The sequence below is a fragment of the Lynx rufus genome, unplaced genomic scaffold, assembly GCF_022079265.1.
Source record: "Lynx rufus isolate CCGP_SWC_20201006 ecotype Redwood Valley unplaced genomic scaffold, mLynRuf1.p SCAF_12, whole genome shotgun sequence".
In the NCBI taxonomy this organism is placed as follows: domain Eukaryota; kingdom Metazoa; phylum Chordata; class Mammalia; order Carnivora; family Felidae; genus Lynx; species Lynx rufus.
Genome location: NW_025814826.1, coordinates 3781918 through 3801885, shown reverse-complemented (window position 1 = coordinate 3801885; position 19968 = coordinate 3781918). Strand labels below are relative to the sequence as shown.

The following is a 19968-nucleotide window of genomic DNA, read 5'->3' as shown; positions in this document are numbered from 1 at the left end:
AGCACGGTGCATGCGGGTCAGGTCTGTTAGGGCTTCTGAGGGCCTGAGCTTTGGAAACTGTGGATTTTAATCATAGGCACATATGCTGATAAGGGTTCTCTGTATCCTTAATTCGTTTCCTATGACAGGAGACAGCGTGGTCTAGTAAAAAGAGCACCAGCTTTTAAAGGCAACGTGTGCGTTCACGGAATCACTGCCTCCAACTTACTGGCTTTACGTCCTTACACAACGTATTTAACCCCTCAGTGTCTATGCTTCCTGGGTGTAAAATAGGAATAGATTCTCTGGAGTATCACAAGGGAGTACTTACACGGTCCTTTACACGAAGAGGCCTTGTAGATGCTATCAAGTACCCAATGTTTTATTAAACGCTGAGGCTGTATCTGCTCTGGTACTAGGAAACCTACTTGTGTCACCTTCAATGGGAAACGTTTCTCTCTGAAGTCGGTATTTTACAGATAAGGGTATTAAATTCAGAGAGTTTGGATGATGAAGCTCAGACGACAGAGGTGGTAAGCTGCAAAATTGAGATCAAACCTGGATTCTTCTGGCTCCAAAGACCCCACCTCTTCCACTGCACCAAGGGAATAGAGAGGCCACTGAACTACACTCAGCATGGTGATTCATAAGTTGTAGGCATTCCGGGACAGTTGTTGAAAAGAACAACGATAATGTGCCCCTAGATTAAATATTTTAAGGGTGAATTTAGGGACGATCATTATTCAGGGATTATGCAATTACATGCAACAATCTTCAGGGCCATTTCCCAATTTCCTTCTAGAAATCCTGTTGGCCCTACTTCCTCCAGTATTGACCCTCCCTGTCATGACATGCTCGTTCACAGCCCCCCCTCCTGAAGTTCTCCCGGTGACTGCGAGCCCACTTCCTCCGGTCTGCTCTCTGTGGCGATGAAAAGCAGCTGGTCTCCATCCTCTGTGCATTAACACTTCATCTTCTGAAGGCCACTGCTACTCCCTCGCACACACACACACACGCACACACACACACATACTCCTCAGCCTGGCTTTTATCTTCCTAGCCTAAAAAGTCTTCTAAGCTAAACAGTCATTCCTTTCACCACTAAAATGTGGACACTCTGGTGTAACGAGGCAATTATAATTTTGCAAAGTCTAAGGCTTCCCTGGCTACGAGCCACATCCGAGAAATTGCCCCTGCTTCAGGTATGGGAAACATTTTGAGCACAACTAATTTGCGAAGGGGCGTTTTGTCATCGGGGGAAGCGACGGTTCTCAAACAGGCTGACTCTTCTATCATCCTTGTCTTCTCATCAGAGACACGTGAAGCACAAAAGTATTCCCTTCACCTGAGATGGATACGTATGGAGGGAAAGACCTGTCGTTCAATCTTTCGTCGCCAATGCGGAGACTCCGCGACCATCGGAGTAAATCTCTGGCTAAAGTCAGAGTGAGCCCCTCAGCCCTCCAGGAAGTAATAATTCCTTTGTGGAAAGCGTGCGTGTGGAAAGCAAGAAGCATGGTAGCTTTTCCGTCGTGGCGCTTCGCCAGACCCCAAACAAGGAGCGGCTCGCGGAGGAAAGGGCAGCGTGTCAAGGTCCACCAACTCCAAAGGGGCTTGGAAGGTATTTATAGCAGCGAGCGGGAGGGCGGCTGTGAATTAAGGAGGGGGCATTCGTGTATTTTGAGTGCCAGCTCAGCTAATCCAGCCGGCTCCTCTGGTTAGGATGGTCGGGGTAAGCCCTTCCACTAGGTCTTTGGGAAGTCTTGGGAGACGGTCGTAAGGCCCTCCGCATTATCGCTCTGCAGTTTCCTTGGACAATGGCCAGAGACACCAACCAGTCATTCACACACCGTAGCGGTTGAGTTGGGGGACTTTCTCCACAAATTCATTCTGGGGCTGGAACTTACCCCGTCCCAGGTAGGAAACACCACTTGTTCTATTTCTTCCACCACTCAGTTAGGGGGTAGCGATGTTTAATTCTAAGGAGTGGAAAGGAGAGAATTCGATTGAAAGCAAAAATAGTGCCACATTCCCTTACAGAGAAAATGAATGACAGTGATATCTCCTATGAGTTCCAACATGTCTACCTATTTATCCATCACTTGAGTAGGAAGTTTAAAATTCTCCTGCGTTGTGCTAAGACTTTGCTTTAGATTTGTCAGAAAGGATAGTAAAAGCGGCTATCACCTTCAGCCATACACCGTGTCGCCAACACGTAGGCTCTGAGGTCCTATCACGGGCCCAGGCTTCCTGCTCTCCATGTGCACAGGATTGCCTGTCCGTCCAGTTGACTTCTTGGTTTGGTGGGTCTGGGGCGCGGTGCGAGAGTCAGCACTTCTAGCCAGCTCCTGGTCATGTCCGTGCTGCTGATCCTTGTACCTCACGCCAATGAACTAAGCTTTGACCCCAGCGCCGCTCTTAGTCCCATGCCTTTCTCTCCACCCAACCCGAGCTCCTCATCTGCCCAACCTTAGTTCCTCATCTGAAGTAAGCACAAATGTCTGGAGAGCATCCATATAGCAGCAGGTAGATTCATCAGCAGGTGGGGTCTAGAACATGCCTGAGCTCCAAGCTTGCCTAACTGAGGGCAGAGGCAGGGGGAGACAGGACAAGACGGAGTTCCATCAAAGTCAGCTTACTTTTCTCCTGACCTCTCTGCTCCCCATAAGTCACCCAATGCCATGATCCTGGATCTACCTAACCAGGTCCATGCTTGGGTGTTTGAATTTCTGCTCCAAGTTTTGAGGATGTCTCCAGCCTTGGTCACTCCTCACCCACCTTTGGAGGGCCCGCAAATGCGTGCTGGCTCTTTCTAGTCAACTCACACCAAGGAGACTTCTCCCTCCTCACTCCAGAGAAGCATCAAATGCCTTTTTAGGGACACCTGGGTGGCTCCGTCAATTGAGCATCCAATTCCTGGTCTCAGCTCAGGTCTTGATCTCAGGGTCGTGAGTTCAGGCCCCACATTGGGCTTTATGCCGGGCATGGAGCCTACTTAAAAATTTGTTTAAAAAATGTAATTTTTGTCTGAGCTGAAAGGACTACCCATGTTGATGCAGCTGACAGTGATTGGGGGAGGGCCACTGCTGAGAGGCCTCTGGCTCCTTCTCTCCATTGTCCCTCAGGATCTGTGGGCTTCCCTTGTCCGTGTCAGGTGGGATCCCCCCTGAACAAGGATGTCTATGGCCACCTTGGGCGAGCAAGCTGCTTAGGCTTTTCCCGCTCTATTATCTTTTAAAAATATTTAACACTTTGCCAGGTGGGAGTTATCTGATGTATTTTTTTTCTCCAGCTCTTCGGTTAATTTTTTTCATGTCATTTTCATTTCATAATTTTATTTATTACTATTCCTATGAAATTGCAAATAGGAATTCTTAGATGAAAATTATTTTCTCTGAATTGATGACAAGTAAATCTTCTTTCTCTCTTTCTCTCTCTCAATTGTGTGTGTGTGTGTGTGTGTGTGTGTGTGCTTGCGTGCACATGTGTGAGCCTCTGATGTTGCCCCTCAACATGTGCAGCCTTGGACACATGCACAATCATCCTGGGATAACAGTAGCTTTGGCAGGGCTTTCCTCGACCGTCTCTTTCCTTCATCTCTCTGTGAGCTGTCTGCATTTGTTGGTATCACACCCATATGTTAGGCTCCACTGTTGGCTGGATGGCTCTTCGGTTGCTTTCAACAATGTCCTGGGATATAAACTGCTCTGCAGGTTAAGTGCAGGATCCCTTTTCGGGGATAGTTTGTCAAACTAGTCTTTGAGGTTTGTCCCTACCCCAGGTGGGTTCCCCATGCCCGCCTTTTTCTGTGGTTCTCTCTCGTAAGCTAGCTTAGCTTATTGCGGTCGTGAAACTACCGGTGTCCTGTTAATCACTTACTATCAAAATCTACTGGGTGATTTGGAGAGTACCCTTAGGCTTGAGCTTCCCTACACTCTGTTCCTAATAAAGTCATGGGCAGACCTTGGAAGTTTTCTGTTCTTATGGCTTCCCTGTCCCCCTGGGCAAAATCTCTGAGCCACTGCTCTATGGTAGGCGGTGCGGACAGTAACTCACTTTGTCAGACTGACACCCTTGCTTTACAAGCAAGGATTTGGTGGGGAGGTGCGGGGAGGATTGTAGCCTCGTCTTCTTGGCCTTGTCTCTCTCAGTGTAGAACCTCCTCTTGTGAGTGAGCTGGGGTGAGGGTCGTCAGGACCTCTTCCTCACTTTCAAGTGTTTCTATTTTATAATAGTTGAAGTTATTCAAAATTCAATAAAAGGATAATTGATTATGGAATTGAGTGTCACTTTAAGTGTGTTGTTGAAGGATTGCCCTATTTCTTATATTACGGAACAATTTGGTGACGTTATTTCATTTTATTAACAGTGTACTGATCACATCATATTCTCTAACTTTATGAGGTGAGACTATTTTAAGTTTTTTTAAATGTTTATTTATTTTTGACAGAGCACGAGTGGGGGAGGGGCAGAGAGAGAAGGAGACCCAGAATCTGAAACAGGCTCCAGGCTCTGTGCTGTTAGCACAGAGCCCAACTTGGGGCTTGAACCCACGAACCACGAGATCATGACCTGAGCTGAAGTCAGACGCTTAACCGGCTGAGCCACCTGGGAGCCCCAAGGTGAGCCTATTTTATTTTTTTTTTTTAATTTTTTTTTCAACGTTTATTTATTTTTGGGACAGAGAGAGACAGAGCACGAATGGGGGAGGGGCAGAGAGAGAGGGAGACACAGAACCGGAAACAGGCTCCAGGCTCTGAGCCATCAGCCCAGAGCCCGACGCGGGGCTCGAACTCACGGACCGCGAGATCGTGACCTGGCTGAAGTCGGACGCTCAACCGACTGCGCCACCCAGACGCCCCAAGGTGAGCCTATTTTAAACCATGTTTATTAAAACAAAATAATATGGAGATCACCATATACTAAGTGTACAAAATCTAAATGAAGCAAAGTTGTGGATTATAATGAAGGGAATTCAGCAGGAATTCACCAAAAAGGTAAGAGACAATGTAAGTCCTTTGGAGGCATGACAGTACAAAATGCCACAAAGCATCACTTGGCATCTGTTTCTATGTGTGGAGATTAGACTCGTGTGGACTTCCTTTTCAATGTGGCCATCTATCAAGTTCAATTAGCCTAGACTTGCTTAATCTGATGCTTCCTTTGGACATGGTCATCACCTTTCCGGATGTTTAACAGGAGATCTAGCTGCACTGAGAGTAGTGTAGAGCAGCACGGACTGACCTATAGGCAGGAGGCAGTGATGGAACTTGTGGTATCTGCCTGCCCGTGGAGCTACGTGTTTCTGCCCTTCTCCCGATGTGCCTTTCCATGTAGTTCTGGGTTGCGTTCTGCTTTAGGAGCAAACTGATCATAATTGTACATTATACACACTCACCGACAAAGACGTTCTTTCGAGTACAGGCCAACACAACTATTCAAGCATTAGTGACTGCTGGTTCCCTTCCCATCTGTCTACTGCGGCAAGAGTGAGGATTATGTCCTTGATCCTCCTTAGCCGAGCAGAGACTAAAGACACTTCCAGTCTTCTTGTGTTCTGAAGACAGAAGCAGAAACAGAGAAGCCTAGCCCATCTCTCTCGAGCGGAGGGGATTAGGTGGATGGAAGCAACCTGGGTGCCACCAGAGAGCAGAGGGGAGGTTCCAGAGGCCAAGGGTGAGGGGAAAAGAAAACAACGTGGCAAGTGCGGGCTTGCATCAGTGGGTCTGACTTCGGAGAACATCAGAATCAGCTAGAAGCTTGGTTAAAACCCAAATTGCTGGGTTCCACCGCCAGAGTTTCTGAATTAGAAGATTTGTAGTGGACCTAAGACTTCAAATTTCTAACATGATTCCAGGTGAGGCTGATACAGTCTGGGGACCACCCTCTGAGAAGGACAGAATCGCAGCCATGGGAGGTTGGGGCAGGGCGCTGAGGCTCAGCTGTTGCAGTTCACAAGCTATAAATCATGAGCCGTACACAAGTGTAGAGTCCCTTCTCTTCCTCACTACTATTCATTGCTTTGGACTGTTTGCCTTCTTGTCACCGTATTAAGCACTCGATGGAAAGAGGTACTAAGTAAGACTTCCTAGTGAAAAAAATGTAGGGGCGCCTGGGTGGCTCAGTCGGTTGAGCGTCCGACTTCAGCTCAGGTCATGATCTCACGGTCTGTGAGTTCGAGCCCCGCATCGGGCTCTGTGCTGATGGCTCAGAGCCTGGAGCCTGCTTCGGAGTCTGTGTCTCCCTCTCTCTCTGCCCCTCCCCTGCTCATGCTCTGTCTCTTGTCTCTCTCTCTCTCAAAACTAAGTAAACATTAAAAAAAATTTAAAAAAAATGTAAAGGGCAAAAGCACAAATCTTTTTACGGGTTCCAATTTTTTTTACAAATTCCTGTAACAAATTAGTTTACAGCATAGGGGCCTTTAAAGAGTTTGGAAAGATATGCTATAAAATACAGAGTGGTGAAAAGGTGTGGGCTGGGAGCTTCCCTGAAGAGTGAAAAACTATTTTATGTAATGAAAAGAGAAAGTGGGGCACCTGGGTGGCTCAGTTGGTTAAATATAGGACTTCAGCTCAGGTCACCATCTCAAGGTCTGGGGAGTTCGAGCCACGCTTGGGGCTCTGTGCTGACAGCTCGGAGCCTGGAGCCTGCTTCAGATTCTGTGTCTCCCTCTCTCTGTCCCTCCCCTGTTCACACTCTGTCTCTCTCAAAAATAAATAAACATTAAAAAGACTTAAAAACAAAGAAAAGAGGAAGAAATTACAGCTTTCATAGCTAGAATGATTTCTTTATAAAGTTAAATTGGGTGAGAACACAGGGCAATTTTCTTAATATATTAGGAACTTTGCAAACATTTTCTTGAATTCATAAGCTACAATCAACAAATCTGTTTGCCATAATTGGGCTGTGACTTGCAGGATGAACACCCATCACCTACAGATTTTCCTCCCTGAGCAAGCCAGGCAAACCCCTCTCGGAATCTGCATTTTAAATCAAACGTTGTAAAAGGATCTTTTGTGTTACGGCTTTCCTAATAAGAAGGCAATAAAAAAGAATTAGAAGAAAAGACGACTCTGAAATGTAACTTTTAGATTTTTACAATTTAGGAAAATCTTGACAACTCCGGGGCTGAGCTCTGGCCGGCCCAGGGCCGGGCGTGTGCCTCTTCCCGGGATGCCAGCTCTCTCCTCTGCTCCTGCCAACCGCGAAACAGCCCAGGGAATTTTCCATGGAGGTGTCCTGATTGATTTTAAAGGCAGCTACTCTTCTTCTTCTTTTTTTTTTTTTTTCTTCCCCAATTGCAAATCTTAAACAAGAAGGGGCCCGCATTTTCATGTGTCCTGCAAAAATTGCTGTCGGGGCCATTTGAAATAATGGTGAGTAATCAAAATATGGATGATCGAATTTTTTAAGGAAGTACTAATCAATGCTGCTGTGCTGCAGTCTAGGTCATTCTGGTCTTGTTCCATGAGCACAGAGGGTAGTACAAAGGCTGTAATCGGACTGATCCGGATTCGAGGTGCAGTTTTGTCGCCTAGGTCGTCAGTGGGGAGAGCTGTGTTCAGTCTCATGTGGTGTATACTGGGGACAATTCCTGAGTCCAGGTGCTGGCAAAGATACTAAACGAATCTATGATAAGCACACGTCACAGGGGTGCACGCTGTGGAGCTCAATATTTTTTTCCTTTCTTCGAGGTGGGGGAAGGGCAGGAGGGGAGAGAGAGAGAGAGAGAGAGAGAGAGAGAGAGAGAGAGAGAATCCATGCCCAGCATGGCACCCGATGCAGGGTCAGTCTCACAAACCATGAGATCATGACCTCAGCAGAAATCGAGAACCGGATGCCTAGCCTACTGAGCCACCCGGGTGCCCCTCAGTATGTTCTTGTTTTCTTAAAGCTAAAACCAGCTTGCAATCTATACATACTCATCCATTTTATTATTTTGTCTTTGCCTACCAGAAAGACACATTCCTTCCACTGGCGGTCTCTCTCACCTACCCCCCCGGCACGGATTAATAGAAAATCCCCTGTGGTGGGTATGATCAGAGAATCAACCATGTTATCATAATGGATTAAAGCATATAGGCAGCATGCCCATAAGCTTTGCTGTCTCACCTAGAACCATGCAGACAGCTGAAAAAAGTCAGAATGATGTTTCTCATATTTACAAGCCACTAAAATGTTCAAGAAGTGCTTCATCATCCAATGAGTTTGGAAAGATTTTTGAAAACGTCACCCTCTATATGATGCATTGATATAACACACATACTTATAAGTAATCATAAATTACTTCTGAAATCAGAAAAAAAAAAGTAAAAAATCACAGGACAAAATACTTCGCTTACCTTACATCCGATGCCCAAAGTCTTGTTCTCTCCCTATATCCTTTACCTATCATCTGGGTCTATATCAAAGACCAAGTAATTTGAAAAACCAAAATAACTTTCACTCAATCAGGAGGGTTCAAATGACATGCAGAAGAAAAAGATTTTGAAGCCCAGTTGAAAAGGAAGATTAGAAATAGGATTTTCACTTTTGTCTTGGTAAATGCAATTGCCTCTGACGCCCCTGGACTCTGCCGGTCAAAATTCTCCCTTGTGACCAGACGCTAAACAAAGGCAACAAGTTACTAGAACGTATAGACCCTTTTGTTGACAGCGAAATAAGTGCTTGGCTGACAGGGGTCGTCCACAAGAATGAGAACGTCCTTATTTATTTAGGTGCCAGAAAACCCAAGCCAAGAGGAGGCATGGGTGGTGCGACTGGTCTCAGCCTGCTTCTCTGAGACATTTGCCTTCCAGAGAATGGATTACATGTCACCTATGGACCACAGTCCTTCTCCCTAGTCAAGCAGACCCTTCAAAAGTGTCGCATTGAACGTCACGTGAGATCAAAAGACCACATTTAAGAACTTTTAAAATGCAGTAATAGCCTCTTGCTCTTCATAAGACATAAGTCCATCCCTGTGTGAATTACAGCACTTAAAATTCTAAATCACTTGGTGTCTAAAATTCTTAAACCAGGAAATTGAAAAATATAAATTCTAAACCAAACTGAGGCATTTTCTTGAAAATAGTATTTAGCGTTTAAATAGAACATAGACGGGGTTTTGGTCTACCTGAGTGGGAGCTGGTTTGGAAGATGGTGTCCCATTAGTGCTGAGCATGTAGGTTTTGTTATGAAAGCTCTTTACCACCTATGTGTGTGACTCAAACACGCAGACGTCATAGCTCTCGAGAGCCACTCTGCACAGTAATCGGGTTAGTTTCTAAACATAGACTCCTCAATACCTTTGTATTAACTCAATTTAAAATAGCACCAAATTTAAAAATACTTAAAGACAAACAAAAAAAGTTGAACTGTGGGGCACCTGGGCCCCAGTCAGTCAGTTAAAACTCAGTCAGTTAAGCAGCAAACTCTCGATTTGGCTGAGGTCATCATCTCACAGTTCTAGCCCCACATGGGGCTCCGTGCTGGTCGTGCAGAGACTGCTAAGGTTTCTCCCTCTCTCCCTCCCTCGCTCTCTCTGGTCCTCCCCTGCTCACGCTCTCTCTCTGTCTCTCTCTCTCTGTCTCTCTCTCTCTGTCTCTCTCTCAAAATAAATAAATAAACTTAAAAAAAATGAGCTGAACATTGGCAGGAAGCCCACCTTGGCCCTTTCCTATAAATGAGCCCATTTAACCCAGTGAAGGACCAAAGTACCAACCCTTATCACTTACAAAAGGAAAGAGAAAAATATAAACTTGTATTTAATAAGGTGCCAAGTTTTATTTACTCTCTTTTCCATAACAAACAAAAATATGAAAATAAAGAAGAAATAAAACAATTACCTGGGCTTTTGGATCCAGCAACCATAGATCCCAGCAAACAGAGAATGGGATCCAAACCCCAATTTAATTCACCTAATTCACCTATGGAGGGCATCAGAAAAAAAAAAAGAAAAAAAGAAAACCTCAGTAAGCTGTATCAAAACGTCCACATTGTTCTTCTTGGCCTTTTTATATCTAGTAATCACAAGACTGTATTTGGTCAGGTAATAGGTAAACACTCAGAAGACTATGAGGAAGGTAAGAGATGATGTTTCTGGTGTTCTGTTTAATTTTTTCCTATTACAAATAACTTTTTCCTAAATATATGCAAGGAGAACCCAAGAAGCTGACTTGTCTACCACAGAAACACCATGGCCAATTCATTAGCCACATTAAATACTCGGTTCCCTGGTGGGCTATTCATGCCTCAGCACACGCAGAAAGGGTGGGAAGGATCGATGGGTCTTACAAATTCAGAAAGTGCCTATTTGGGGATTGTGTAGACTCTCAAATAATTCTGACCAAACCTCAGCCTCTCTGAGTAAGAATATATGGTATGGCTGTGGCTCTAGGCTGAGTCTTGATGAAGGAGGCAAAATTAATATGAGAGAATTTGGGGCCCACTGGCTTAACTCCAAGGGAAACATAATATTAGTGGATAAACAATCAGGCCTTTGCATCGCCTTCATGCAAATATCCCATCCTCTTTCAGCCACGATGAAAGATAGCAGAAAAGTCACCAAACAGAGCTTTGGCTTTCTCTCTTTGTAATACAGCAAACGTATATTTCTATCTTTCTAATCTAGCACAATAGAGTAACTTAAACAAAAATGCTTTCTTAGCACATGATACTCAAGGCAACGTCCGTACATGTTAAGATATGAACTCAAACCTGTAAGCTTCTGTTGATTCCCTCAATAAATAAATAATTTGTTCTGTTTTATATTTTTGCATACTCCAGAAATACGGAACAATTTCTAGTTTCCCGAGCCAACTACATTTTTATACATACTGTGCCTATCTGTCTACCTAACTCCCACATATTCTTAGAATCTCATTCAACTGCTACCTCCCCTAAGAAGCCTCCCTGACTTTCCCAGACCTACATCGAGTTTCTTATCTCTATTTCACTGCACGTCATACATAATTTGTGCTACAATTGTTTGCCTATGTGCCTAGCTCCTCACTGGACTATGAATTCTAAATGTAAATGCAGAGTCAGGGATCACACTTTTACCCCCCCCAGTGCCTTGCACAATCCCAGGACCGAAAAGATAAACAGAACATTTTCATTGAATGAATGACCCAAAGTAGACACGACCTAGCTGGTTGTGGGGATAACTTCATGTCTCACTGTAAACATTTAAAGGTATCATAAAGCACCTCAAAGCTGAAACAATGCGTTGCGTTGTGTATCTACGCACACTCAGATAGCCCTTCCTCGGCAGCAGTTAGGCAAAGCGTCACTACATTAATGCATTTTTCAAATCCTTATGCTCCGGCCACTGGTTCCACCTCTCCCCAGAGAAAAGTTAAAGGCGCGATTAAAACAGCAATACCAGTGATTCTAACAAGAACCATATTTCCAACTTTGTGAAACTTCTTTGTCTCGGTGTTTCTGTCTTTCTCTCTCTCCGCGCGTCTCTCTCTCCCTTTTTTCTCTCCCCTGTATGTTGAGGAGGGGGACATAGATGGGATTTTCCTATGGTGTGGTGTGTGCTTTCGATGTTTCTTGTAGGTTGCCTTCCTGATTTCTTGCGGTCTTGGAAACCACCCTTCAGAGTGACTCAGCCACCACTCAATGCTCTGGGTTGTTTAAGGCCCTTTCATACCCTTAACAGCTCTACCAATAAGGCAGTTGCCTATTATCTGTGTCTAATTGTGATCAGTCACTATGTCAAAGAAGAAAAATGGTGATTCATTTCGGATGGATCTTTATTTACGCATTGATTTATGTTACTGTCTACATTTACGATGTGTATGCGTGCTCTGTGCGTGTGAGAGAGAGAGAGACAGACAGAACACCCCCCCCCCAACACACACACACACACAGAAGCAACATGATTGTGTACAGTCCTTCAGGCTGGCAGCCTTGATGCAATGTTCAGCCTTTGAAAATCCCTATTTGGAACATTAGAAACATCTGGAGAAACCACATTTCCATGTTGAAATAAAGATAAGTTGTCATTTCTGCTACTCATTTTGAATTTATCCCACAGCCCGATGAGAGAATTTTGCCCAGAGCAAGTTATAGAGTATGTAACTAAAAAAGAAGAAAAAAAAAACTAGAAAAAGGAAAAAGAAAGAGGAAAAAAAAAAAAAAACACCAGCAGTCAGGAAACTGATTTTACAGCATTCTACCAGGGGTTTCCTTAAGTACCCTTCCAAATATGCTTGCCCCAGCCCAGTGAGGGGGCTCCTGGGAGATCTTGAGCTGTGGACAGTAGGGGCCAAATACGGCCACGGGACCCTAACCAGGCCCATTTATCAGCCTCTATTGTTTTTTCACCTGCTAAATCTAAATAATAATTTAGACTTGTGCTTAATAATGCATGTATTTGATCTGGAAATTTAGGAAAATGCAGTATAAATATAAGGTCACAAGCTGATATTCAAGAATCATTTTTTTTTTCTATTTCAAATTTGATTGCTCGTCTTCTTGGGCCTGTGATTAAAAATCACAATTTCTAATGGGCCTCCCTTATCTACACACACAGTGCTGCAGTTTTGTGGAAGTCCATGGAACAAGCCCGTGGAATGCAGCGTCCTTATCCTGCAGGCGACTATTGTGGTGAATTCAGGGACTTACAGCCTCTGCCCAGGACAGCCTGGTGCTCCGCTGAGAGTGTCCAGCTAATGAACTACATGAGGAATTTATACATAAATCAACAGAACTGCCCTCATCTTTCTTTCCTTCTGTTGAGCCACCACAGTGATCTCCCACTAAGAGGAGTCCTTTCATTTGCTCATGGTTCTAACGCACTTGTGGGAAAAAATATCAGACATTTTTGGCTTTTGGATTTCATACTCAAGTTTGAATATGTGGTTTCATTCCAAAAATACCATAAGAAAGTCTGAGGAGTAGCAAAGCCAGGGGGAAAAAATAGCTGACATTGAGATTCAGTCTTGAACATCCACAAATATTTCTAGAATCTTTTTTTTTTTTTTTTTTTTTTTTGGTCAAGGAGACCTTTCTTCAAAGAAAACCTTAGTCACTGAAAAGCCAGATATATAAAAGAAATGAGTAAGAAAGACTCTTCTTGAAACAGGCCTGAATTCTGCCTCTTTGCTTCCTTTCAAACTTCCTCCAAGGCACTCATTGAGCAAGTTTGAAAATCAGTGCCCGGCTCCGGTTTCCAAACTGTGCTCCAGAAAATATGAATCTTTTCAGATGTTTCCCAAAGATTTTTTTGGTCAGAATTCTGTCACATGGTGTATACTAACCCCCCACCCCCACCCCCCACCCCGCCACAAGCAGTCTCAAAGTTTACTTTAACATAGGAAGACTCCAGGGAGATCTTACACTAACGGATTTAACACCACATGGAATCTTTAGGGCAAGGGCATTGTCATATATTCTAGACTGCCAGCCCCTGGCGTTTCACCTCATTCCCTTGAAACACACTCACTGGGGGAAGACCCTTGGGGAGAATATCCACATGACCGATTTGACTACTTTCTACAGGGTGACAGAGCTGAGTAGGGCCTGGCATGGTGGAGAGGCACAAATTCAATGGGGCCCATGAGAGGGAAGTGGAGAATGTAAAGAAGAAAGGGACCAGCATTTATTGGGTCAAGTTTCCAAAAATGAAGTCAAGTGGAATAAATTCCATATCCTCTCTGTTTCTCTCTGTGTAGACCAAAAATTCAATGGAGAACCCTCTCCTGACATTCTTCCATTTCCTCCAGGAGCCCTCAGCAACCTCTTTGAAAACCCTAAGGCATAGACGCAAAGCATATCAACCAAATGAGGGGTGTCTGCCTCTCTGAAAAAAAAAATTCTCAAATGAATTTAAATATTCATCTATTAGTCTAATTCTAGCTCTATAATGGCTTTGATTTCCTTACAAATATATACACTCAAGTAATTTCTGAGAAATGACACAAAGAACAAAGAGTGAAAAAAAATCAAAAAACTCTAGAGAGATTTGTCATATGGCTCACACAGATCGTGCTAAATCCATGAATATAAATTTTACAAAATGATACTCGTTATCCTGCATGTCAAAATAGATTAACAACCGTTTTTTTTTCTTCTTGTGAGTTTTCATTTCCTTTTTCTTTTCTTTCTTTCTTTCTTTTTTTTTTTTTTTTTTGGAATGGATGAAATGCATTGGGTAAACAGGTAAACCAAAAAATCATTCTGAGCCATGACCTCAGCCGTCAGCTGTCCCCACATTTTCTAACATCTTGAAATTTTCCATTCGACTTGGGTGGCTGATCTCACATTTTTTCCTGGACTTCTGTACCCTGTGGAGTTTGGGACACCACCAAAGGCAGGGGGTGAGCCCGACACCTGCCTGTGGTCTCCTGGCTCCTGCCCCGCGGAGCACAGGGTGGTGGGGAGGATTCGCCTGAAGGCCACGTTGCCCTCCCACACAAGCTGGAGAAGGAGAAAATTATCTCTAGGAAACATTTTAAAGAAAAACTAATTATGTACCAAAGCTTTGCCTCAGATACAAATGGAGAAGGTTTAGTTAACCCTTACATTTTCCCATCAGATTGGTGAATATTTGGATTTGCTTGAGAAATATTTTCTTACCTTGTTCAAACAGATCTGCGCCAGAGACAAACATGTTAAAAATCCTAATTGTAAAAGCAAAACAAACAAACAGACAAACAAAAAAACCCTCCGTGGGAGGTTTCACCATCATAGTTTGAGACTTCAGTATAATGGAGAGTTTTTGACACCTGCTGAATGTTCATCCCATCTGGGAGATATGTCTCTAAATCTAAATTTTGATTTGAGAAAAGGGCTCAGAAATGAATGATACATACACAACCACTCCCAGTTATTACTTGAAAGAAATAAAATCTGTTTTCTGAAGATTCCTATTGCTGTCAGTATTTTTTACAGGACTGTTGTTTTTGCACAGTAATTTAGTTCTTTTTTTGTGGGGGGGGGTATTATTAGTTATGAAACAGAACTGACTATCCCGCCAAGGACCTATATAAACAGAACAGGGGGCTTGGGGGTTTGGCAATCTCTGTGTGTAACCCTTAACCTTCAAAGGTGCCTCCATGTTAACGTGGAAACCCTGCTGATCGGAGACAGCCAGCGCCTTACGAGCATTTTTTTATTAGGAGGAGCAAAGCTAACTTCATGAGAAATCTACCATCATTATCACCATATCCCTTCTTCTTATCTCCATTCGAATTCTGAGAAAAATTTTCAGGGATTTCCTGAAATTTTCGACTAGCATAATTCCGAGCAGGTATTAGAAGTTTGGAGGTTGTCCTCCATTCACCTGATCGCCTTGAACGTGAGCTCTCTGTAAAGTGCTGATAATAAGCGACGGCACAGAGCCATACCAAAGTGCTTCAACAGACTGTTTTCACATGTCATGTTTCCACACAGTCACATGTGACATGGATTAAATCATAACCCCCCCCAAAGCAGTAATGCTGTCAAAGCTCAAGATAATACAACAACTGAACTTCTGTCTCTGTAAATCATTAAAAAGGAAGTTGTGCTATACTTTCATTTTCTATAAAAACAGACCACCGTGTCCATCCTGACATCATGTTCACCCTACGTTTCACATATTATTCACCTAATGGGAAAAATCTCAAGTCAGGTCTACTTTTGTTCTTTATAACATGTATTTTTTTCCATACAAATACTCTAAAGGTTAATACTTAGTGATGATCTTTCTTTGTATACAGATACCAAAAGATAGGGTTTTTTTTTCCACTTAATTTTGAATTATATATCTTGATGCACAAGTAGCTTAAAACCTCTCCATGACAAAACAAAACAAAACAAAACAAGAAAAGGATGATGAAATTATAAAATGTCAACACATTTGCAAATATTAAATGACTCTTCACACCATACCTCATGCAAAAGAATTTCTCCAATAATAATACCCAAGTCTCCAGTGATTTCCCTGGCCTTAGATTCTGCAGTCTAGTTTGAATCTGTACTATGCATTACGCTGGCCATTTTCTTCTCTACAGTGATGACTGGAAGCCGTCAGAAGAGCAAGCTTCCTTTTCTATATTGCTTTACTCTGGGTGGTGTGGAAATCGAGGGGTAGTGGTGCCTTTGGCATCTCCAAGACTGCGGAGGCCTTTGCCACTACATGTCACAGGAAGATGCTTAAGATTCAGGAGCTCCTGGCCCACGCGGGCACTGCCCGAGCCCACGGGACCCCTGGTACCGCCCCCTGGGGAGCCACCAGGTTGGTGATACCCCCAGCTGAGCAAGGAGGGGGCAGCTCTGCAGAACAAATTCAGCAAATTCAAGAGGAAGAAAAAGGCATCGCTGGCTCTGACAAAGCCAAGTAGCAGCAGCACAGCCAGTCGAGGCGGTGTCCCAGGCTCACTGTCCAAGCAGCGTGGTGGACAGGGCCACCGCAGCAGAACCAGCAAAGCGGCTGCTGAAGTTGGGAGCTGGCAGCTCAAGAACCCGGGCTTCCGGCACTCTCAAACCCTCGAGGGAAGTTAAAAGACCCTGAGAAGGGGCCAGTGCCCACTTACCAGCTGTTCCAAAGTTGCATATCTGCAACAGTGATCTGCAGGAGTCGTGCACACACCCGCAGGGGAAACCTCTGCGTGAGTTCTGTGTCTTCCAGTGACTGGGTTTGGGAACTGGGGCCAAATGGGGAAGAGGCACAGGGCCCAGGGGCTGGTGAAGTCCCCCTTGAAGCTTTGACTGGGGTTCTGAAAAGTGTGGTGGGGCGGCTCCTCAGCCTCCCCACCTCGAAGCCTCAGCCAGGACCTTAGTCGTGAGTGGAACCGGGACAGAGACTGCGATGGGGACAGTGACCATGATCTGGACAGGAACTGTAATAGGGACAGTGACCATGATCTGGAGAGGGGCCACAATGGGGACAGGGACCTCGATCTGGACAGGGACCATGATGGGGACAGGAACCATGGTCCAGACAGGGACTGCGATAGGGACAGGGACCATTATGGGGACAGGAAGCACGATGGGGACAGTGACCATGATCTGGAGAGGGGCCACAATGGGGACAGGGACCTCGATCTGGACAGGGACCATGATGGGGACAGGAACCATGGTCCAGACAGGGACTGCGATAGGGACAGGGACCATTATGGGGACAGGAAGCACGATGGGGACAGTGACCATGATCTGGAGAGGGGCCACAATGGGGACAGGGACCTTGATCTGGACAGGGACCATGATGGGGACAGGAACCATGGTCCAGACAGGGACTGCGATAGGGACAGGGACCATTATGGGGACAGGAAGCACGATGGGGACAGTGACCATGATCTGGAGATGAACCACACTGGGGACAGGGACCGTGAATGCAAGGGTCCTTTCCCCAGGTGGGACTCATTTCCTGAACACAGAGCCCCTCAGAAGGGGAATACTGTGTGTGTACAGAGAGGACATGATGCCCACCCTCTTCTGTGGGACCTTCTCTGCCTTTGGAAACACCATTGGCCTCTCCATGGACCCATCCAGAAACTGTGCCTTCCTTATCTAGGAAAAGGTGGAGCCAGCAGATCAGGCGGTTGCTGGGCTCAATGGGCCCAGGGGGAGTCGGTACAGCTCAAAGTCAGCATCGCAGGCAAACGGCCGGTGCTGGACTCTGCCACTGCTAAGTCTGTCTGGGGCTGCCCCGCTGTCCGGAACAGCCTTAAGGGTTGCCACTGGGACAAGATGGTCAGGATTGTCTACAGTGATGACGGCTCCGAGGAAAACCTTGTGGATGGCTTCTAGGGAATTCAGCTGGATTCTGTGTGCCTCATCTGTGCCAACACTGGTCTCAGTAAAACACTGAGATGCAAGCTCAAAAAGTAAAAAAAAAAAATTAAAAAGATACGGGAGCTCTTTCTTTCCTCCCAGTTTTACAGAAAAATAATTGACATGCATCACTGTATATGTTTAAGACTTACAGCTTGAGGTGAGCGTTTACTTTACATATATGGTGAAATCGTCATCACGGTAGGTTCAGCTAACATCTGTCTTCTCATGTGGACACAATAAAAAGAAAAGAAAAGAGAAAAATTCTCCTTATGATGAAAAGTCTTAGGATTTACCCACTTAACAACTTTCCTATATACCATACAGCAGTGCTAGCCGTGGTCCTCACACTCTCTATTACATCCCCAGTACTTAGTTTTCTTCCAAAGGGAAGTTGGTGCCTTTGACCACCTTATTCTGATTCCCCCTCTCCCCGTCTCCTGACTCTGGCAACCACAAGTCTGATCTCTTTTCCTGAGTTTGGGGTTTTGTTTCATTTTGCTTTTGTTTTTCGATTCCATGTATAATGAGATCCTAAAGCATCTTTCTCTGTCTGACTTATTTCATTCAGCATAGTGTCTTCAAGGTCCATCCACGTTGCCGCAAATGGTGAGATTTCCACATTTTGTGATGGCTCTCTTCCATTCTGTACATAGGGAGAGATGCCACAACTTCTTTACCCATGCATAAATTGATGGACACTGGTTCCTTGTCTTGGCTGTTGGAAACGCTACAGTGACATAAGGTGAAGATATTTTGTTGGAGTCGTGTGTTTCTTTCCTTTGCATATATTCCCAAAAGTGAAAAAGAAACCCACGGACAGAATGAACTCTGCTACTGATTCTACTGACACCATTTTACATCAAATCACCCCCAGGATCCAACCAAGGATCTTTTTAAAGTCTACAGAAGCAAACAACCTTGAAAATGATCCGGAATGCAGTGCTCACACTAGGGTTTTTGTCCCCACAAGAGATGATAGAACATGGCTGCAGCTCCTATTTTAATGTTTGGAGAGGTCTCCATACCGTTTTCCATAGTTGAACCAATTTCCACGCCCACTGTCAGGATGACCATCCTCAAAAAGACAAGAGATAGCGCATGCTGGCACGGATGTTCCTAACTTCCAACGCCTGCCGACTGGGGCATGACTGACCAGCACGTGCCACTGTGACCGGTGAGTGGAACCGATTCAATTATCCACTGTGTGACCAGTGGTCGTCATCCCCCACCGTGCGGCCCTAGAGGGGCCCCACTTACAATGACCATGTTGTTTGCCGGGAACTTCTTTCACTCCCGCTAGGAGGGCTACCCGTGGACAGAAAGAGCCCTGCTACTGATTCTGCTGACACCATTTTGCATCAAATGACCCCAGTGGTCTAACAGAAGACCTTTTTCAAGTCTCCAGAAGCAAACGACCTTGAAAATGATTCGGAAGGTAGTGTTCAAGCTACGAGTTTTGTCCCCACCAGAGAGGCTGGAACCTGGCTGCAGCACCCTGCCAGACGGTGATGGGTGAGCTTCCACAGTGGGCCCCACGCCTGAAACAACAAAGGCCTAACTGTATACGTGATATGCTAATCTGTTTGCATAAAGTGAGTCGCTTATTCTCCAGCCCGACATTTTGCATTATCAAGTATAGCCCTGTGCTTCATCTAGAAGTGATAGAGTAACCTGCCTCGAAGGGGAAAAGATCTCTGACCAACTCCCTGCTCCCTCCCTCCCGCCAGCCCCCTACAGGGACGGTTCCTCCCCTTAGAACCAGTGGAAGCTTTCCTGTTTCTGAGCTTCCAAGCCACCCGCCTGTGTTCTTGCGTGCTTACCCACACACCGACTCATAGCATCTTCACTTCGGGGGCTGTAGCCAGGAAGGGGGTCACATCGACGACTCGGCACCAACGGGACATTCAACACAGGTGGGTGCCAATTCATTCAGCCACAAATTACAAGCAGAGTAATCAAACCTTACCCCGCCCCACCCCAGATGCACACACTCCAGATTTATACGACTGAAAGCAATTTCTACAAACCCTCAGAACCCTTCAAGTTAAGTTTGCATGAACGCTGCAAGTGGTCTTTTTCCGAGGGACTTTTTATGGTGAAAACAGTGGCGGCTACCTCCCCATGATGGGCTCATTTAAGAACAGAAGCACAGGACAGAGCACAGCAGCGGTCAGAATGGGGCAGAGTGCCCACTTACCCACTCGAGTAAGTGACTGGGTTGCTTCTAGCAGGACGTGC

The 19968-nt window shown here is 45.1% G+C and overlaps 1 pseudogene; it reads left to right on the top strand.

The window, feature by feature from the left end:
- The first annotated feature begins 1329 nt into the window (after nt 1-1329).
- Nucleotides 1330-17703, top strand: LOC124507940 (negative elongation factor E-like; annotated as a pseudogene).
- The last annotated feature ends 2265 nt before the right edge of the window (nt 17704-19968 follow it).